The sequence below is a fragment of the Ambystoma mexicanum genome, chromosome 9 (genome assembly GCF_040938575.1).
Source record: "Ambystoma mexicanum isolate Mex_15411 chromosome 9, UKY_AmexF1_1, whole genome shotgun sequence".
NCBI lineage: Eukaryota > Metazoa > Chordata > Amphibia > Caudata > Ambystomatidae > Ambystoma > Ambystoma mexicanum.
Window position 1 is genome coordinate 320,157,551 of NC_090931.1, and position 20,557 is coordinate 320,178,107.

Sequence of the window (20,557 nt, forward strand, 5' to 3'; positions counted from 1 at the left end):
ATGTTTTTGGGACATTCAGAGCTCTCTGACACCGTTTTTGATCCAACAACATTTTCTGGACTTTAGGAGGTCTAGGATGCCTGTGAATCCCTTTTTTGGGCCTCCAAAGTTTTCAACATTTTTGAAGGCCTAACATGCATTTTAAGGCCTTTTTTAGAGTTACCAACATTTTCTGAACTTGCAGGGGTGTAGGGTGCATTTTTCATGCCAAAAATATTTTTGGAAATTTCAGTGGTCTAGGATGCGGGTTAATGCCCCTTTCAGGGTGCAAATGTTTTTGGGACATTCAGAGCTCTCTGACACCGTTTTTGGTCCAACAACATTTTCTGGACTTTAGGGGGTCTAGGATGCCTGTAAACCCCTTTTTTGGGCCTCCAAAGTTTTCAACATTTTTGAAGGCCTAACATGCATTTTAAGGCGTTTTCTTGAGCTGCCAATATTTTCTGAACTTTCAGGGGTGTAGGATGCATTTTTAGTGGCAAAAATATTTTTGGGAATTTCAGTGGTCTAGGATGCGGGTTAATGCCCCTTTCAAGCTGCAAATGTTTTTGGGACATTCAGAGCCCTCTGACACCGTTTTTGATCCAACAACATTTTCTGGACTTTAGGGGGTCTAGGATGCCTGTAAATCCCTTTTTTGGGTCTCCAAAGTTTTCAACATTTTTGAAGGCCTAACATGCATTTTAAGGCCTTTTTTTAGAGTTGCCAACATTTTCTGAACTTGCAGGGGTGTAGGATGCATTTTTCATGCCAAAAATATTTTTGGAAATTTCAGTGGTCTAGGATGCGGGTTAATGCCCCTTTCAGGGTGCAAATGTTTTTGGGACATTCAGAGCTCTCTGACACCGTTTTTGGTCCAACAACATTTTCTGGACCTTACGGGGTCTAGAATGCCTGTAAACCCCTTTTTTGGGCCTCCAAAGTTTTCAACATTTTTGAAGGCCTAACATGCGTTTTAAGGCCTTTTCTTGAGCTGCCAACATTTTCTCAACTTTCAGGGGTGTAGGATGCATTTTTCGTGCCAAAAATATTTTTGGGAATTTCAGTGGCTGCAAATGTTTTTGGGACATTCAGAGCTCTCTGACACCATTTTTGGTCCCACAACATTTTCTGGACTTTAGGGGGTCTAGGATGCCTGTAAACCCCTTTTTTGGGCCTCCAAAGTTTTCTAAATTTTTGTAGGCCTAAAATGCATTTTAATGCCTTTTTTGGGCTGCTAACATATTCTGAACTTTCAGGGGTGTAGTATGAATTTTTCGTGCACAAAATATTTTTGGGAATTTCAGAGGTCTAGGATGCGGGTTAATGCCCCTTTCAGGCTGCAAATGTTTTTGGGACATTCAGAGCTCTCTGACACCGTTTTTGATCCAACAACATTTTCTGGACTTTAGGAGGTCTAGGATGCCTGTAAACCCCTATTTTGCGCCTCCAAAGTTTTCAACATTTTTGAAGGCCTAACATGCATTTTAAGGCCTTTTCTTGAGCTGCCAACATTTTATGAACGTTCAGGGGTGTAGGATGCATTTTTAGTGCCAAAATATTTTTGGGAATTTCAGTGGTCTAGGATGCGGGTTAATGCCCCTTTCAGGTTGCACATGTTTTTGGGACATTCGGAGCTCTCTGACACCGATTTTGGTCCAACAACATTTTCTGGACTTTAGGGGGTCTAGGATGCCTGTAAACCCCTTTTTTGGGTCTCCAAAGTTTTCAACATTTTTGCAGGCCTAAGATGCATTTCAAGGCCTTTTTTGACCTGGCAACATTTCTGGGGTGTTTTCTGAACTTTCAGGGGTGTAGCATGCATTTTTCATGGCAAAAATATTTTGGGAAATTTCAGTGGTCTAGGATGTGGGTTAATGCCCCTTTCAGGCTGCAAATGTTTTTGGGACATTCAGAGCTCTCTGACACCGTTTTTGATCCAACAACATTTTCTGGACTTTAGGAGGTCTAGGATGCCTGTAAATCCCTTTTTTGGGCCTCCAAAGTTTTCAACATTTTTGAAGGCCTAACATGCATTTTAAGGCCTTTTTTAGACTTACCAACATTTTCTGAACTTGCAGGGGTGTAGGATGCATTTTTCATGCCAAAAATATTTTTGGGAATTTCAGTGGTCTAGGATGCGGGTTAATGCCCCTTTCAGGCTGCAAATGTTTTGGGGACAATCAGAGCTCTCTGACACCGATTTTGGTCCAACAACATTTTCTGGACTTTAGGGGGTCTAGGATGCCTGTAATCCCCTTTTTTGGGCCTCCAAAGTTTTCAACATTTTTGAAGGCCTAACATGCATTTTAAGGCCTTTACTTGAGCTGCCAACATTTTCTCAACTTTCAGGGGTGTAGGATGCATTTTTCGTGCCAAAAATATTTTTGGGAATTTCAGTGGCTGCAAATGTTTTTGGGACATTCAGAGCTCTCTGACACCATTTTTGGTCCCACAACATTTTCTGGACTTTAGGGGGTCTAGGATGCCTGTAAACCCCTTTTTTGGGCCTCCAAAGTTTTCTAAATTTTTGTAGGCCTAAAATGCATTTTAAGGCCTTCTTTGGGCTGCTAACATATTCTGAGTTTCAGGGGTATAGGATGCATTTTTCGTGCACAAAATATTTTTGGGAATTTCAGAGGTCTAGGATGCGGGTTAATGCCCCTTTCAGGCTGCACATGTTTTTGGGACATTCAGAGCTTTCTGACACCATTTTTGATCCAACAACATTTTCTGGACTTTAGGAGGTCTAGGATGCCTGTAAACCCCTATTTTGCGCCTCCAAAGTTTTCAACATTTTTGAAGGCCTAACATGCATTTTAAGGCCTTTTCTTGAGCTGCCAACATTTTCTGAACTTTCAGGGGTGTAGGATGCATTTTTATTGCCAAAAATATTTCTGGGAATTTCAGTGGTCTAGGATGTGGGTTAATGCCCCTTTCAGGTTGCACATGTTTTTGGGACATTCGGAGCTCTCTGACACCGTTTTTGATCCACCAACATTTTCTGGACTTTAGGGGGTCTAGGATGCCTGTAAATCCCTTTTTTGGGCCTCCAAAGTTTTCAACATTTTTGAAGGCCGAACATGCATTTTAAGGCCTTTTGTAGAGTTGCCAACATTTTCTGAACTTGCAAGGGTGTAGGATGCATTTTTCATGGCAAAAATATTTTTGGGAATTTCAGTGGTCTAGGATGTGGGTTAATGCCCCTTTCAGGCTGCAAATGTTTTTGGGACATTCAGAGCTCTCTGACACCGATTTTGGTCCAACAAAAGTTTCTGGACTTTAGGGGGTCTAGGATGCATGTAAACCCCTTTTTTGGGCCTCCAAAGTTTTTAACATTTTTGAAGGCCTAACATGCATTTTAAGGCCTTTTCTTGAGCTGCCATCATTTTCTGAGCTTTCAGGGGTATAGGATGCATTTTTCGTGCACAAAATATTTTTGGGAATTTCCGAGGTCTAGGATGCGGGTTAATGCCCCTTTCAGGCTGCAAATGTTTTTGGGACATTCAGAGCTCTCTGACACCATTTTTGGTCCAACAACATTTTCTGGACTTTAGGGGGTCTAGGATGCCTGTAAACCCCTTTTTTGGGTCTCCAAAGTTTTCAACATTTTTGCAGACCTAAGATGCATGTTAAGGCCTTTTATGAGCTCGCAACATTTCTGGGGTGTTTTCTGAACTTTCAGGGGTGTAGCATGCATTTTTCATGCCAAAAATATTTTGGGAAATGTCAGTGGTCTAGGATGCGGGTTAATGCCCCTTTCAGGCTGCAAATGTTTTTGGGACATTCAGAGCTCTCTGACACCATTTTTGGTCCAACAACATTTTCTGGACTTTAGGGGGTCTAGGATGCCTGTAAACCCCTTTTTTGGGCCTCCAAAGTTTTCTAAATTTTTGCAGACCTAAAATGCATTTTAATGCCTTTTTTGGGCTGCTAACATATTCTGAACTTTCAGGGGTGTAGTATGAATTTTTCGTGCACAAAATATTTTTGGGAATTTCAGAGGTCTAGGATGCGGGTTAATGCCCCTTTCAGGCTGCAAATGTTTTTGGGACATTCAGAGCTCTCTGACACCGTTTTTGATCCAACAACATTTTCTGGACTTTAGGAGGTCTAGGATGCCTGTAAACCCCTATTTTGCGCCTCCAAAGTTTTCAACATTTTTGAAGGCCTAACATGCATTTTAAGGCCTTTTCTTGAGCTGCTAACATATTCTGAACTTTCAGGGGTGTAGGATGCATTTTTAGTGCCAAAATATTTTTGGGAATTTCAGTGGTCTAGGATGCGGGTTAATGCCCCTTTCAGGTTGCACATGTTTTTGGGACATTCGGAGCTCTCTGACACCGATTTTGGTCCAACAACATTTTCTGGACTTTAGGGGGTCTAGGATGCCTGTAAACCCCTTTTTTGGGTCTCCAAAGTTATCAACATTTTTGCAGGCCTAAGATGCATTTCAAGGCCTTTTTTGACCTGGCAACATTTCTGGGGTGTTTTCTGAACTTTCAGGGGTGTAGCATGCATTTTTCATGGCAAAAATATTTTGGGAAATTTCAGTGGTCTAGGATGCGTGTTAATGCCCCTTTCAGGCTGCAAATGTTTTTGCGACATTCAGAGCTCTCTGACACCATTTTTGGTCCAACAACATTTTCTGGACTTTAGGGGGTCTAGGATGCCTGTAAACCCCTTTTTTGGGCCTCCAAAGTTTTCTAAATTTTTGCAGGCCTAAAATGCATTTTAATGCCTTTTTTGGGCTGCTAACATATTCTGAACTTTCAGGGGTGTAGTATGAATTTTTCGTGCACAAAATATTTTTGGGAATTTCAGAGGTCTAGGATGTGGGTAATGCCCCTTTCAGGCTGCAAATGTTTTTGGGACATTCAGAGCTCTCTGACACCATTTTTGGTCCCACAACATTTTCTGGACTTTAGGGGGTCTAGGATGCCTGTAAACGCCTTTTTTTGGCCTCCAAAGTTTTCTAAATTTTTGTAGGCCTAAAATGCATTTTAAGGCCTTCTTTGGGCTGCTAACATATTCTGAACTTTCAGGGGTGTAGTATGAATTTTTCGTGCAAAAAATATTTTTTTTTGGGAATTTCAGAGGTATAGGATGCGGGTTAATGCCCCTTTCAGGCTGCAAATGATTTTGGGACATTCAAAGCTCTCTGACACCATTTTTGGTCCAACAACATTTTCTGGACTTTAGGGGGTCTAGGATGCCTGTAAACCCCTATTTTGCGCCTCCAAAGTTTTCAACATTTTTGAAGGCCTAACATGCATTTTAAGGCCTTTACTTGAGCTGCCAACATTTTCTCAACTTTCAGGGGTGTAGGATGCATTTTTCGTGCCAAAAATATTTTTTGGGAATTTCAGTGGCTGCAAATGTTTTTGGGACATTCAGAGCTCTCTGACACCATTTTTGGTCCCACAACATTTTCTGGACTTTAGGGGGTCTAGGATGCCTGTAAACCCCTTTTTTGGGCCTCCAAAGTTTTCTAAATTTGTATAGGCCTAAAATGCATTTTAAGGCCTTCTTTGGGCTGCTAACATATTCTGAGTTTCAGGGGTATAGGATGCATTTTTCGTGCACAAAATATTTTTGGGAATTTCAGAGGTCTAGGATGCGGGTTAATGCCCCTTTCAGGCTGCACATGTTTTTGGGACATTCAGAGCTTTCTGACACCGTTTTTGATCCAACAACATTTTCTGGACTTTAGGAGGTCTAGGATGCCTGTAAACCCCTATTTTGCGCCTCCAAAGTTTTCAACATTTTTGAAGGCCTAACATGCATTTTAAGGCCTTTTCTTGAGCTGCCAACATATTCTGAACTTTCAGGGGTGTAGTATGAATTTTTCGTGCACAAAATATTTTTTGGAATTTCAGAGGTCTAGGATGCATTTCAAGGCCTTTTTTGACCTGGCAACATTTCTGGGGTGTTTTCTGAACTTTCAGGGGTGTAGCATGCATTTTTCATGGCAAAAATATTTTGGGAAATTTCAGTGGTCTAGGATGCGGGTTAATGCCCCTTTCAGGCTGCAAATGTTTTTGGGACATTCAGAGCTCTCTGACACCATTTTTGGTCCAACAACATTTTCTTGACTTTAGGGGGTCTAGGATGCCTGTAAACCCCTATTTTGCGCCTCCAAAGTTTTCAACATTTTTGCAGGCCTAAAATGCATTTTAATGCCTTTTTTGGGCTGCTAACATATTCTGAACTTTCAGGGGTGTAGTATGAATTTTTCGTGCACAAAATATTTTTGGGAATTTCAGAGGTCTAGGATGTGGGTTAATGCCCCTTTCAGGCTGCAAATGTTTTTGGGACATTCAGAGCTCTCTGACACCGTTTTTGATCCAACAACATTTTCTGGACTTTAGGAAGTCTAGGATGCCTGTAAACCCCTATTTTGCGCCTCCAAAGTTTTCAACATTTTTGAAGGCCTAACATGCATTTTAAGGCGTTTTCTTGAGCTGCCAATATTTTCTGAACTTTCAGGAGTGTAGGATGCATTTTTAGTGGCAAAAATATTTTTGGGAATTTCAGTGGTCTAGGATGCGGGTTAATGCCCCTTTCAAGCTGCACATGTTTTTGGGACATTCAGAGCTCTCTGACACCGTTTTTGATCCAACAACATTTTCTGGACTTTAGGGGGTCTAGGATGCCTGTAAATCCCTTTTTTGGGTCTCCAAAGTTTTCAACATTTTTGAAGGCCTAACATGCATTTTAAGGCCTTTTTTAGAGTTGCCAACATTTTCTGAACTTGCAGGGGTGTAGATTGCATTTTTCATGCCAAAAATATTTTTGGAAATTTCAGTGGTCTAGGATGCGGGTTAATGCCCCTTTCAGGGTGCAAATGTTTTTGGGACATTCAGAGCTCTCTGACACCGTTTTTGGTCCAACAACATTTTCTGGACCTTACGGGGTCTAGAATGCCTGTAAACCCCTTTTTTGGGCCTCCAAAGTTTTCAACATTTTTGAAGGCCTAACATGCGTTTTAAGGCCTTTTCTTGAGCTGCCAACATTTTCTCAACTTTCAGGGGTGTAGGATGCATTTTTCGTGCCAAAAATATTTTTGGGAATTTCAGTGGCTGCAAATGTTTTTGGGACATTCAGAGCTCTCTGACACCATTTTTGGTCCCACAACATTTTCTGGACTTTAGGGGGTCTAGGATGCCTGTAAACCCCTATTTTGCGCCTCCAAAGTTTTCAACATTTTTGAAGGCCTAACATGCATTTTAAGGCCTTTTCTTGAGCTGCCAACATTTTATGAACGTTCAGGGGTGTAGGATGCATTTTCAGTGCCAAAATATTTTTGGGAATTTCAGTGGTCTAGGATGCGGGTTAATGCCCCTTTCAGGTTGCACATGTTTTTTGGGACATTCGGAGCTCTCTAACACCAATTTTGGTCCAACAACATTTTCTGGACTTTAGGGGGTCTAGGATGCCTGTAAACCCCTTTTTTGGGTCTCCAAAGTTTTCAACATATTTGCAGGCCTAAGATGCATTTCAAGGCCTTTTTTGACCTGGCAACATTTCTGGGTTGTTTTCTGAACTTTCAGGGGTGTAGCATGCATTTTTCATGGCAAAACTATTTTGGGAAATTTCAGTGGTCTAGGATGCGTGTTAATGCCCCTTTCAGGCTGCAAATGTTTCTGGGACATTCAGAGCTCTCTGACACCATTTTTGGTCCAACAACATTTTCTGGATTTTAGGGGGTCTAGGATGCCTGTAAACCCCTTTTTTGGGCCTCCAAAGTTTTCTAAATTTTTGCAGGCCTAAAATGCATTTTAATGCCTTTTTTGGGCTGCTAACATATTCTGAACTTTCAGGGGTGTAGTATGAATTTTTTGTGCACAAAATATTTTTGGGAATTTCAGAGGTCTAGGATGTGGGTTAATGCCCCTTTCAGGCTGCAAATGTTTTTGGGACATTCAGAGCTCTCTGACACCGTTTTTGATCCAACAACATTTTCTGGACTTTAGGAGGTCTAGGATGCCTGTAAATCCCTTTTTTGGGCCTCCAAAGTTTTCTACATTTTTGAAGGCCTAACATGCATTTTAAGGCCTTTTTTAGAGTTACCAACATTTTCTCAACTTGCAGGGGTGTAGGATGCATTTTTCGTGCCAAAAATATTTTTGGGAATTTCAGTGGCTGCAAATGTTTTTGGGACATTCAGAGCTCTCTGACACCATTGTTGGTCCAACAACATTTTCTGGACTTTAGGGGGTCTAGGATGCCTGTAAACCCCTTTTTTGGGCCTCCAAAGTTTTCTAAATTTTTGCAGGCCTAAAATGCATTTGAATGCATTTTTTGGGCTTCTAACATATTCTGAACTTTTAGGGGTAGTATACATTTTTCGTGGAAAAATATTTTTGGGAATTTCAGAGGTCAAGGATGCCGGTTAATGCCCCTTTCAGGCTGCAAATGTTTTTGGGACATTCAGAGCTCTCTGACACTATTTTTGGTCCCACAACATTTTCTGGACTTTAGGGGGTCTAGGATGCCCGTAAACGCCTTTTTTGGGCCTCCAAAGTTTTCTAAATTTTTGTAGGCCTAAAATGCATTTTAAGGCCTTCTTTGGGCTGCTAACATATTCTGAACTTTCAGGGGTGTAGTATGAATTTTTCGTGCACAAAATATTTTTGGGAATTTTAGAGGTCTAGGATGCGGGTTAATGACCCTTTCATGCTGCAAATGTTTTTGGGACATTCAGAGCTCTCTGACACCGTTTTTGATCCAACAACATTTTCTGGACTTTAGGAGGTCTAGGATGCCTGTAAACCCCTATTTTGCGCCTCCAAAGTTTTCAACATTTTTGCAGGCCTAAAATGCATTTTAATGCCTTTTTTGGGCTGCTAACATATTCTGAACTTTCAGGGGTGTAGTATGAATTTTTCGTGCACAAAATATTTTTTGGAATTTCAGAGGTCTAGGATGCATTTCAAGGCCTTTTTTGACCTGGCAACATTTCTGGGGTGTTTTCTGAACTTTCAGGGGTGTAGCATGCATTTTTCATGGCAAAAATATTTTGGGAAATTTCAGTGGTCTAGGATGCGTGTTAATGCCCCTTTCAGGCTGCAAATGTTTTTGGGACATTCAGAGCTCTCTGACACCATTTTTGGTCCAACAACATTTTCTGGACTTTAGGGGGTCTAGGATGCCTGTAAACCCCTTTTTTGGGCCTCCAAAGTTTTCTAAATTTTTGCAGGCCTAAAATGCATTTTAATGCCTTTTTTGGGCTGCTAACATATTCTGAACTTTCAGGGGTGTAGTATGAATTTTTCGTGCACAAAATATTTTTGGGAATTTCAGAGGTCTAGGATGTGGGTTAATGCCCCTTTCAGGCTGCAAATGTTTTTGGGACATTCAGAGCTCTCTGACACCGTTTTTGATCCAACAACATTTTCTGGACTTTAGGAAGTCTAGGATGCCTGTAAACCCCTATTTTGCGCCTCCAAAGTTTTCAACATTTTTGAAGGCCTAACATGCATTTTAAGGCGTTTTCTTGAGCTGCCAATATTTTCTGAACTTTCAGGAGTGTAGGATGCATTTTTAGTGGCAAAAATATTTTTGGGAATTTCAGTGGTCTAGGATGCGGGTTAATGCCCCTTTCAAGCTGCACATGTTTTTGGGACATTCAGAGCTCTCTGACACCGTTTTTGATCCAACAACATTTTCTGGACTTTAGGGGGTCTAGGATGCCTGTAAATCCCTTTTTTGGGTCTCCAAAGTTTTCAACATTTTTGAAGGCCTAACATGCATTTTAAGGCCTTTTTTAGAGTTGCCAACATTTTCTGAACTTGCAGGGGTGTAGGATGCATTTTTCATGCCAAAAATATTTTTGGAAATTTCAGTGGTCTAGGATGCGGGTTAATGCCCCTTTCAGGGTGCAAATGTTTTTGGGACATTCAGAGCTCTCTGACACCGTTTTTGGTCCAACAACATTTTCTGGACCTTACGGGGTCTAGAATGCCTGTAAACCCCTTTTTTGGGCCTCCAAAGTTTTCAACATTTTTGAAGGCCTAACATGCGTTTTAAGGCCTTTTCTTGAGCTGCCAACATTTTCTCAACTTTCAGGGGTGTAGGATGCATTTTTCGTGCCAAAAATATTTTTGGGAATTTCAGTGGCTGCAAATGTTTTTGGGACATTCAGAGCTCTCTGACACCATTTTTGGTCCCACAACATTTTCTGGACTTTAGGGGGTCTAGGATGCCTGTAAACCCCTATTTTGCGCCTCCAAAGTTTTCAACATTTTTGAAGGCCTAACATGCATTTTAAGGCCTTTTCTTGAGCTGCCAACATTTTATGAACGTTCAGGGGTGTAGGATGCATTTTCAGTGCCAAAATATTTTTGGGAATTTCAGTGGTCTAGGATGCGGGTTAATGCCCCTTTCAGGTTGCACATGTTTTTTGGGACATTCGGAGCTCTCTAACACCAATTTTGGTCCAACAACATTTTCTGGACTTTAGGGGGTCTAGGATGCCTGTAAACCCCTTTTTTGGGTCTCCAAAGTTTTCAACATATTTGCAGGCCTAAGATGCATTTCAAGGCCTTTTTTGACCTGGCAACATTTCTGGGTTGTTTTCTGAACTTTCAGGGGTGTAGCATGCATTTTTCATGGCAAAACTATTTTGGGAAATTTCAGTGGTCTAGGATGCGTGTTAATGCCCCTTTCAGGCTGCAAATGTTTCTGGGACATTCAGAGCTCTCTGACACCATTTTTGGTCCAACAACATTTTCTGGATTTTAGGGGGTCTAGGATGCCTGTAAACCCCTTTTTTGGGCCTCCAAAGTTTTCTAAATTTTTGCAGGCCTAAAATGCATTTTAATGCCTTTTTTGGGCTGCTAACATATTCTGAACTTTCAGGGGTGTAGTATGAATTTTTTGTGCACAAAATATTTTTGGGAATTTCAGAGGTCTAGGATGTGGGTTAATGCCCCTTTCAGGCTGCAAATGTTTTTGGGACATTCAGAGCTCTCTGACACCGTTTTTGATCCAACAACATTTTCTGGACTTTAGGAGGTCTAGGATGCCTGTAAATCCCTTTTTTGGGCCTCCAAAGTTTTCTACATTTTTGAAGGCCTAACATGCATTTTAAGGCCTTTTTTAGAGTTACCAACATTTTCTCAACTTGCAGGGGTGTAGGATGCATTTTTCGTGCCAAAAATATTTTTGGGAATTTCAGTGGCTGCAAATGTTTTTGGGACATTCAGAGCTCTCTGACACCATTGTTGGTCCAACAACATTTTCTGGACTTTAGGGGGTCTAGGATGCCTGTAAACCCCTTTTTTGGGCCTCCAAAGTTTTCTAAATTTTTGCAGGCCTAAAATGCATTTGAATGCATTTTTTGGGCTTCTAACATATTCTGAACTTTTAGGGGTAGTATACATTTTTCGTGGAAAAATATTTTTGGGAATTTCAGAGGTCAAGGATGCCGGTTAATGCCCCTTTCAGGCTGCAAATGTTTTTGGGACATTCAGAGCTCTCTGACACTATTTTTGGTCCCACAACATTTTCTGGACTTTAGGGGGTCTAGGATGCCCGTAAACGCCTTTTTTGGGCCTCCAAAGTTTTCTAAATTTTTGTAGGCCTAAAATGCATTTTAAGGCCTTCTTTGGGCTGCTAACATATTCTGAACTTTCAGGGGTGTAGTATGAATTTTTCGTGCACAAAATATTTTTGGGAATTTTAGAGGTCTAGGATGCGGGTTAATGACCCTTTCATGCTGCAAATGTTTTTGGGACATTCAGAGCTCTCTGACACCGTTTTTGATCCAACAACATTTTCTGGACTTTAGGAGGTCTAGGATGCCTGTAAACCCCTATTTTGCGCCTCCAAAGTTTTCAACATTTTTGCAGGCCTAAAATGCATTTTAATGCCTTTTTTGGGCTGCTAACATATTCTGAACTTTCAGGGGTGTAGTATGAATTTTTCGTGCACAAAATATTTTTTGGAATTTCAGAGGTCTAGGATGCATTTCAAGGCCTTTTTTGACCTGGCAACATTTCTGGGGTGTTTTCTGAACTTTCAGGGGTGTAGCATGCATTTTTCATGGCAAAAATATTTTGGGAAATTTCAGTGGTCTAGGATGCGTGTTAATGCCCCTTTCAGGCTGCAAATGTTTTTGGGACATTCAGAGCTCTCTGACACCATTTTTGGTCCAACAACATTTTCTGGACTTTAGGGGGTCTAGGATGCCTGTAAACCCCTTTTTTGGGCCTCCAAAGTTTTCTAAATTTTTGCAGGCCTAAAATGCATTTTAATGCCTTTTTTGGGCTGCTAACATATTCTGAACTTTCAGGGGTGTAGTATGAATTTTTCGTGCACAAAATATTTTTTGGAATTTCAGAGGTCTAGGATGTGGGTTAATGCCCCTTTCAGGCTGCAAATGTTTTTGGGACATTCAAAGCTCTCTGACACCGTTTTTGATCCAACAGCATTTTCTGGACTTTAGGAGGTCTAGGATGCCTGTAAACCCTATTTTTGGGCCTCCAAAGTTTTCAACATTTTTGAAGGCCTAACATGCATTTTAAGGCCTTTTTTAGAGTTACCAACATTTTCTGAACTTGCAGGGGTGTAGGATGCATTTTTCATGCCAAAAATATTTTTGGGAATTTCAGTGGTCTAGGATGCGGGTTAATGCCCCTTTCAGGCTGCAAATGTTTTGGGGACAATCAGAGCTCTCTGACACCGATTTTGGTCCAACAACATTTTCTGGACTTTAGGGGGTCTAGGATGCCTGTAAACCCCTTTTTTGGGCCTCCAAAGTTTTCAACATTTTTGAAGGCCTAACATGCATTTTAAGGCCTTTACTTGAGCTGCCAACATTTCTGGGGTGTTTTCTGAACTTTCAGGTGTGTAGCATGCATTTTTCATGGCAAAAATATTTTGGGAAATTTCAGTGGTCTAGGATGCGGGTTAATGCCCCTTTCAGGTTGCAAATGTTTTTGGGACATTCAGAGCTCTCTGACACCGTTTTTGATCCAACAACATTTTCTGGACTTTAGGAGGTCTAGGATGCCTGTAAATCCCTTTTTTGGGCCTCCAAAGTTTTCAACATTTCTGAAGGCCTAACATGCATTTTAAGGCCTTTTTTAGAGTTGCCAACATTTTCTGAACTTGCAGGGGTGTAGGATGCATTTTTCAAAACAAAAATTTTTTGGGGAATTTCAGTGGTCTAGGATGCGGGTTAATGCCCCTTTCAGGCTGCAAATGTTTTTGGGACATTCAGAGCTCTCTGACACCGATTTTGGTCCAACAACATTTTCTGGACTTTAGGGGGTCTAGGATGCCTGTAAACCCCTTTTTTGGGCCTCCAAAGATTTCAACATTTTTGAAGGCCTAACATGCATTTTAAGGCCTTTTCTTGAGCTGCCAACATTTTCTGAACTTTCAGCGGTGTAGGATGCATTTTTCGTGCCAAAAATATGTTTGGGAATTTCAGTGGTCTAGGATGCGGGTTAATGCCCCTTTCAGAGCTCTCTGACACCGATTTTGGTCCAAAAACATTTTCTGGACTTTAGGGGGTCTAGGATGCCTGTAAACCCCTTTTTTGGGTCTTCAAAGTTTTCAACATTTTTGCAGGCCTAAGATGCATTTTAAGGCCTTTTTTGAGCTGGCAACATTTCTGGGGTGTTTTCTGAACTTTCAGGGGTGTAGCATGCATTTTTCATGCCAAAAATATTTTGGGAAATTTCAGTGGTCTAGGATGCGGGTTAATGCCCCTTTCAGGCTGCAAATTTTTTTGGGACATTCATAGCTCTCTGACACCGATATTGGTCCAAAAACATTTTCTGGACTTTAGGGGGTCTAGGATGCCTGTAAACCCCTTTTTGGGCCTCCAAAGTTTTCAACATTTTTGAAGGCCTAACATGCATTTTAAGGCCTTTACTTGAGCTGCCAACATTTCTGGGGTGTTTTCTGAACTTTCAGGGGTGTAGCATGCATTTTTCATGGCAAAAATATTTTGGGAAATTTCAGTGGTCTAGGATGCGGGTTAATGCCCCTTTCAGGTTGCAAATGTTTTTGGGACATTCAGAGCTCTCTGACACCGTTTTTGATCCAACAACATTTTCTGGACCTGAAGGGGTCTAGGATGCCTGTAAACCCCTTTTTTGGGCCTCCAAAGTTTTCTAAATTTTTGCAGGCCTAAAATGCATTTTAATGCCTTTTTTGGGCTGCTAACATATTCTGAACTTTCAAGGGTGTAGTATGAATTTTTCGTGCACAAAATATTTTTGGGAATTTCAGAGGTCTAGGATGTGGGTTAATGCCCCTTTCAGGCTGCAAATGTTTTTGGGACATTCGGAGCTCTCTGACACCGATTTTGGTCCAACAACATTTTCTGGACTTTAGGGGGTCTAGGATGCCTGTAAACCCCTTTTTTGGGTCTCCAAAGTTATCAACATTTTTGCAGGCCTAAGATGCATTTCAAGGCCTTTTTTGACCTGGCAACATTTCTGGGGTGTTTTCTGAACTTTCAGGGGTGTAGCATGCATTTTTCATGGCAAAAATATTTTGGGAAATTTCAGTGGTCTAGGATGCGTGTTAATGCCCCTTTCAGGCTGCAAATGTTTTTGGGACATTCAGAGCTCTCTGACACCATTTTTGGTCCAACAACATTTTCTGGACTTTAGGGGGTCTAGGATGCCTGTAAACCCCTTTTTTGGGCCTCCAAAGTTTTCTAAATTTTTGCAGGCCTAAAATGCATTTTAATGCCTTTTTTGGGCTGCTAACATATTCTGAACTTTCAGGGGTGTAGTATGAATTTTTCGTGCACAAAATATTTTTGGGAATTTCAGAGGTCTAGGATGTGGGTAATGCCCCTTTCAGGCTGCAAATGTTTTTGGGACATTCAGAGCTCTCTGACACCATTTTTGGTCCCACAACATTTTCTGGACTTTAGGGGGTCTAGGATGCCTGTAAACCCCTTTTTTGGGCCTCCAAAGTTTTCTAAATTTTTGTAGGCCTAAAATGCATTTTAAGGCCTTCTTTGGGCTGCTAACATATTCTGAACTTTCAGGGGTGTAGTATGAATTTTTCGTGCAAAAAATATTTTTTTTTGGGAATTTCAGAGGTATAGGATGCGGGTTAATGCCCCTTTCAGGCTGCAAATGATTTTGGGACATTCAAAGCTCTCTGACACCATTTTTGGTCCAACAACATTTTCTGGACTTTAGGGGGTCTAGGATGCCTGTAAACCCCTATTTTGCGCCTCCAAAGTTTTCAACATTTTTGAAGGCCTAACATGCATTTTAAGGCCTTTACTTGAGCTGCCAACATTTTCTCAACTTTCAGGGGTGTAGGATGCATTTTTCGTGCCAAAAATATTTTTTGGGAATTTCAGTGGCTGCAAATGTTTTTGGGACATTCAGAGCTCTCTGACACCATTTTTGGTCCCACAACATTTTCTGGACTTTAGGGGGTCTAGGATGCCTGTAAACCCCTTTTTTGGGCCTCCAAAGTTTTCTAAATTTGTATAGGCCTAAAATGCATTTTAAGGCCTTCTTTGGGCTGCTAACATATTCTGAGTTTCAGGGGTATAGGATGCATTTTTCGTGCACAAAATATTTTTGGGAATTTCAGTGGTCTAGGATGCGGGTTAATGCCCCTTTCAGGCTGCAAATGTTTTGGGGACAATCAGAGCTCTCTGACACCGATTTTGGTCCAACAACATTTTCTGGACTTTAGGGGGTCTAGGATGCCTGTAAACCCCTTTTTTGGGCCTCCAAAGTTTTCAACATTTTTGAAGGCCTAACATGCATTTTAAGGCCTTTACTTGAGCTGCCAACATTTTCTCAACTTTCAGGGGTGTAGGATGCATTTTTCGTGCCAAAAATATTTTTGGGAATTTCAGAGTTCTAGGATGCGGGTTAATGCCCCTTTCAGGCTGCAAATGTTTTTGGGACATTCAGAGCTCTCTGACACCGTTTTTGATCCAACAACATTTTCTGGACTTTAGGGGGTCTAGGATGCCTGTAAATCCCTTTTTTGGGTCTCCAAAGTTTTCAACATTTTTGAAGGCCTAACATGCATTTTAAGGCCTTTTTTTAGAGTTGCCAACATTTTCTGAACTTGCAGGGGTGTAGGATGCATTTTTCATGCCAAAAATATTTTTGGAAATTTCAGTGGTCTAGGATGCGGGTTAATGCCCCTTTCAGGGTGCAAATGTTTTTGGGACATTCAGAGCTCTCTGACACCGTTTTTGGTCCAACAACATTTTCTGGACCTTACGGGGTCTAGAATGCCTGTAAACCCCTTTTTTGGGCCTCCAAAGTTTTCAACATTTTTGAAGGCCTAACATGCGTTTTAAGGCCTTTTCTTGAGCTGCCAACATTTTCTCAACTTTCAGGGGTGTAGGATGCATTTTTCGTGCCAAAAATATTTTTGGGAATTTCAGTGGCTGCAAATGTTTTTGGGACATTCAGAGCTCTCTGACACCATTTTTGGTCCCACAACATTTTCTGGACTTTAGGGGGTCTAGGATGCCTGTAAACCCCTTTTTTGGGCCTCCAAAGTTTTCTAAATTTTTGTAGGCCTAAAATGCATTTTAATGCCTTTTTTGGGCTGCTAACATATTCTGAACTTTCAGGGGTGTAGTATGAATTTTTCGTGCACAAAATATTTTTGGGAATTTCAGAGGTCTAGGATGCGGGTTAATGCCCCTTTCAGGCTGCAAATGTTTTTGGGACATTCAGAGCTCTCTGACACCGTTTTTGATCCAACAACATTTTCTGGACTTTAGGAGGTCTAGGATGCCTGTAAACCCCTATTTTGCGCCTCCAAAGTTTTCAACATTTTTGAAGGCCTAACATGCATTTTAAGGCCTTTTCTTGAGCTGCCAACATTTTATGAACGTTCAGGGGTGTAGGATGCATTTTTAGTGCCAAAATATTTTTGGGAATTTCAGTGGTCTAGGATGCGGGTTAATGCCCCTTTCAGGTTGCACATGTTTTTGGGACATTCGGAGCTCTCTGACACCGATTTTGGTCCAACAACATTTTCTGGACTTTAGGGGGTCTAGGATGCCTGTAAACCCCTTTTTTGGGTCTCCAAAGTTTTCAACATTTTTGCAGGCCTAAGATGCATTTCAAGGCCTTTTTTGACCTGGCAACATTTCTGGGGTGTTTTCTGAACTTTCAGGGGTGTAGCATGCATTTTTCATGGCAAAAATATTTTGGGAAATTTCAGTGGTCTAGGATGTGGGTTAATGCCCCTTTCAGGCTGCAAATGTTTTTGGGACATTCAGAGCTCTCTGACACCGTTTTTGATCCAACAACATTTTCTGGACTTTAGGAGGTCTAGGATGCCTGTAAATCCCTTTTTTGGGCCTCCAAAGTTTTCAACATTTTTGAAGGCCTAACATGCATTTTAAGGCCTTTTTTAGACTTACCAACATTTTCTGAACTTGCAGGGGTGTAGGATGCATTTTTCATGCCAAAAATATTTTTGGGAATTTCAGTGGTCTAGGATGCGGGTTAATGCCCCTTTCAGGCTGCAAATGTTTTGGGGACAATCAGAGCTCTCTGACACCGATTTTGGTCCAACAACATTTTCTGGACTTTAGGGGGTCTAGGATGCCTGTAATCCCCTTTTTTGGGCCTCCAAAGTTTTCAACATTTTTGAAGGCCTAACATGCATTTTAAGGCCTTTACTTGAGCTGCCAACATTTTCTCAACTTTCAGGGGTGTAGGATGCATTTTTCGTGCCAAAAATATTTTTGGGAATTTCAGTGGCTGCAAATGTTTTTGGGACATTCAGAGCTCTCTGACACCATTTTTGGTCCCACAACATTTTCTGGACTTTAGGGGGTCTAGGATGCCTGTAAACCCCTTTTTTGGGCCTCCAAAGTTTTCTAAATTTTTGTAGGCCTAAAATGCATTTTAAGGCCTTCTTTGGGCTGCTAACATATTCTGAGTTTCAGGGGTATAGGATGCATTTTTCGTGCACAAAATATTTTTGGGAATTTCAGAGGTCTAGGATGCGGGTTAATGCCCCTTTCAGGCTGCACATGTTTTTGGGACATTCAGAGCTTTCTGACACCATTTTTGATCCAACAACATTTTCTGGACTTTAGGAGGTCTAGGATGCCTGTAAACCCCTATTTTGCGCCTCCAAAGTTTTCAACATTTTTGAAGGCCTAACATGCATTTTAAGGCCTTTTCTTGAGCTGCCAACATTTTCTGAACTTTCAGGGGTGTAGGATGCATTTTTATTGCCAAAAATATTTCTGGGAATTTCAGTGGTCTAGGATGTGGGTTAATGCCCCTTTCAGGTTGCACATGTTTTTGGGACATTCGGAGCTCTCTGACACCGTTTTTGATCCACCAACATTTTCTGGACTTTAGGGGGTCTAGGATGCCTGTAAATCCCTTTTTTGGGCCTCCAAAGTTTTCAACATTTTTGAAGGCCGAACATGCATTTTAAGGCCTTTTGTAGAGTTGCCAACATTTTCTGAACTTGCAAGGGTGTAGGATGCATTTTTCATGGCAAAAATATTTTTGGGAATTTCAGTGGTCTAGGATGTGGGTTAATGCCCCTTTCAGGCTGCAAATGTTTTTGGGACATTCAGAGCTCTCTGACACCGATTTTGGTCCAACAAAAGTTTCTGGACTTTAGGGGGTCTAGGATGCATGTAAACCCCTTTTTTGGGCCTCCAAGGTTTTTAACATTTTTGAAGGCCTAACATGCATTTTAAGGCCTTTTCTTGAGCTGCCATCATTTTCTGAGCTTTCAGGGGTATAGGATGCATTTTTCGTGCACAAAATATTTTTGGGAATTTCCGAGGTCTAGGATGCGGGTTAATGCCCCTTTCAGGCTGCAAATGTTTTTGGGACATTCAGAGCTCTCTGACACCATTTTTGGTCCAACAACATTTTCTGGACTTTAGGGGGTCTAGGATGCCTGTAAACCCCTTTTTTGGGTCTCCAAAGTTTTCAACATTTTTGCAGACCTAAGATGCATGTTAAGGCCTTTTATGAGCTTGCAACATTTCTGGGGTGTTTTCTGAACTTTCAGGGGTGTAGCATGCATTTTTCATGCCAAAAATATTTTGGGAAATGTCAGTGGTCTAGGATGCGGGTTAATGCCCCTTTCAGGCTGCAAATGTTTTTGGGACATTCAGAGCTCTCTGACACCATTTTTGGTCCAACAACATTTTCTGGACTTTAGGGGGTCTAGGATGCCTGTAAACCCCTTTTTTGGGCCTCCAAAGTTTTCTAAATTTTTGCAGACCTAAAATGCATTTTAATGCCTTTTTTGGGCTGCTAACATATTCTGAACTTTCAGGGGTGTAGTATGAATTTTTCGTGCACAAAATATTTTTGGGAATTTCAGAGGTCTAGGATGCGGGTTAATGCCCCTTTCAGGCTGCAAATGTTTTTGGGACATTCAGAGCTCTCTGACACCGTTTTTGATCCAACAACATTTTCTGGACTTTAGGAGGTCTAGGATGCCTGTAAACCCCTATTTTGCGCCTCCAAAGTTTTCAACATTTTTGAAGGCCTAACATGCATTTTAAGGCCTTTTCTTGAGCTGCTAACATATTCTGAACTTTCAGGGGTGTAGGATGCATTTTTAGTGCCAAAATATTTTTGGGAATTTCAGTGGTCTAGGATGCGGGTTAATGCCCCTTTCAGGTTGCACATGTTTTTGGGACATTCGGAGCTCTCTGACACCGATTTTGGTCCAACAACATTTTCTGGACTTTAGGGGGTCTAGGATGCCTGTAAACCCCTTTTTTGGGTCTCCAAAGTTATCAACATTTTTGCAGGCCTAAGATGCATTTCAAGGCCTTTTTTGACCTGGCAACATTTCTGGGGTGTTTTCTGAACTTTCAGGGGTGTAGCATGCATTTTTCATGGCAAAAATATTTTGGGAAATTTCAGTGGTCTAGGATGCGTGTTAATGCCCCTTTCAGGCTGCAAATGTTTTTGGGACATTCAGAGCTCTCTGACACCATTTTTGGTCCAACAACATTTTCTGGACTTTAGGGGGTCTAGGATGCCTGTAAACCCCTTTTTTGGGCCTCCAAAGTTTTCTAAATTTTTGCAGGCCTAAAATGCATTTTAATGCCTTTTTTGGGCTGCTAACATATTCTGAACTTTCAGGGGTGTAGTATGAATTTTTCGTGCACAAAATATTTTTGGGAATTTCAGAGGTCTAGGATGTGGGTAATGCCCCTTTCAGGCTGCAAATGTTTTTGGGACATTCAGAGCTCTCTGACACCATTTTTGGTCCCACAACATTTTCTGGACTTTAGGGGGTCTAGGATGCCTGTAAACGCCTTTTTTTGGCCTCCAAAGTTTTCTAAATTTTTGTAGGCCTAAAATGCATTTTAAGGCCTTCTTTGGGCTGCTAACATATTCTGAACTTTCAGGGGTGTAGTATGAATTTTTCGTGCAAAAAATATTTTTTTTTGGGAATTTCAGAGGTATAGGATGCGGGTTAATGCCCCTTTCAGGCTGCAAATGATTTTGGGACATTCAAAGCTCTCTGACACCATTTTTGGTCCAACAACATTTTCTGGACTTTAGGGGGTCTAGGATGCCTGTAAACCCCTATTTTGCGCCTCCAAAGTTTT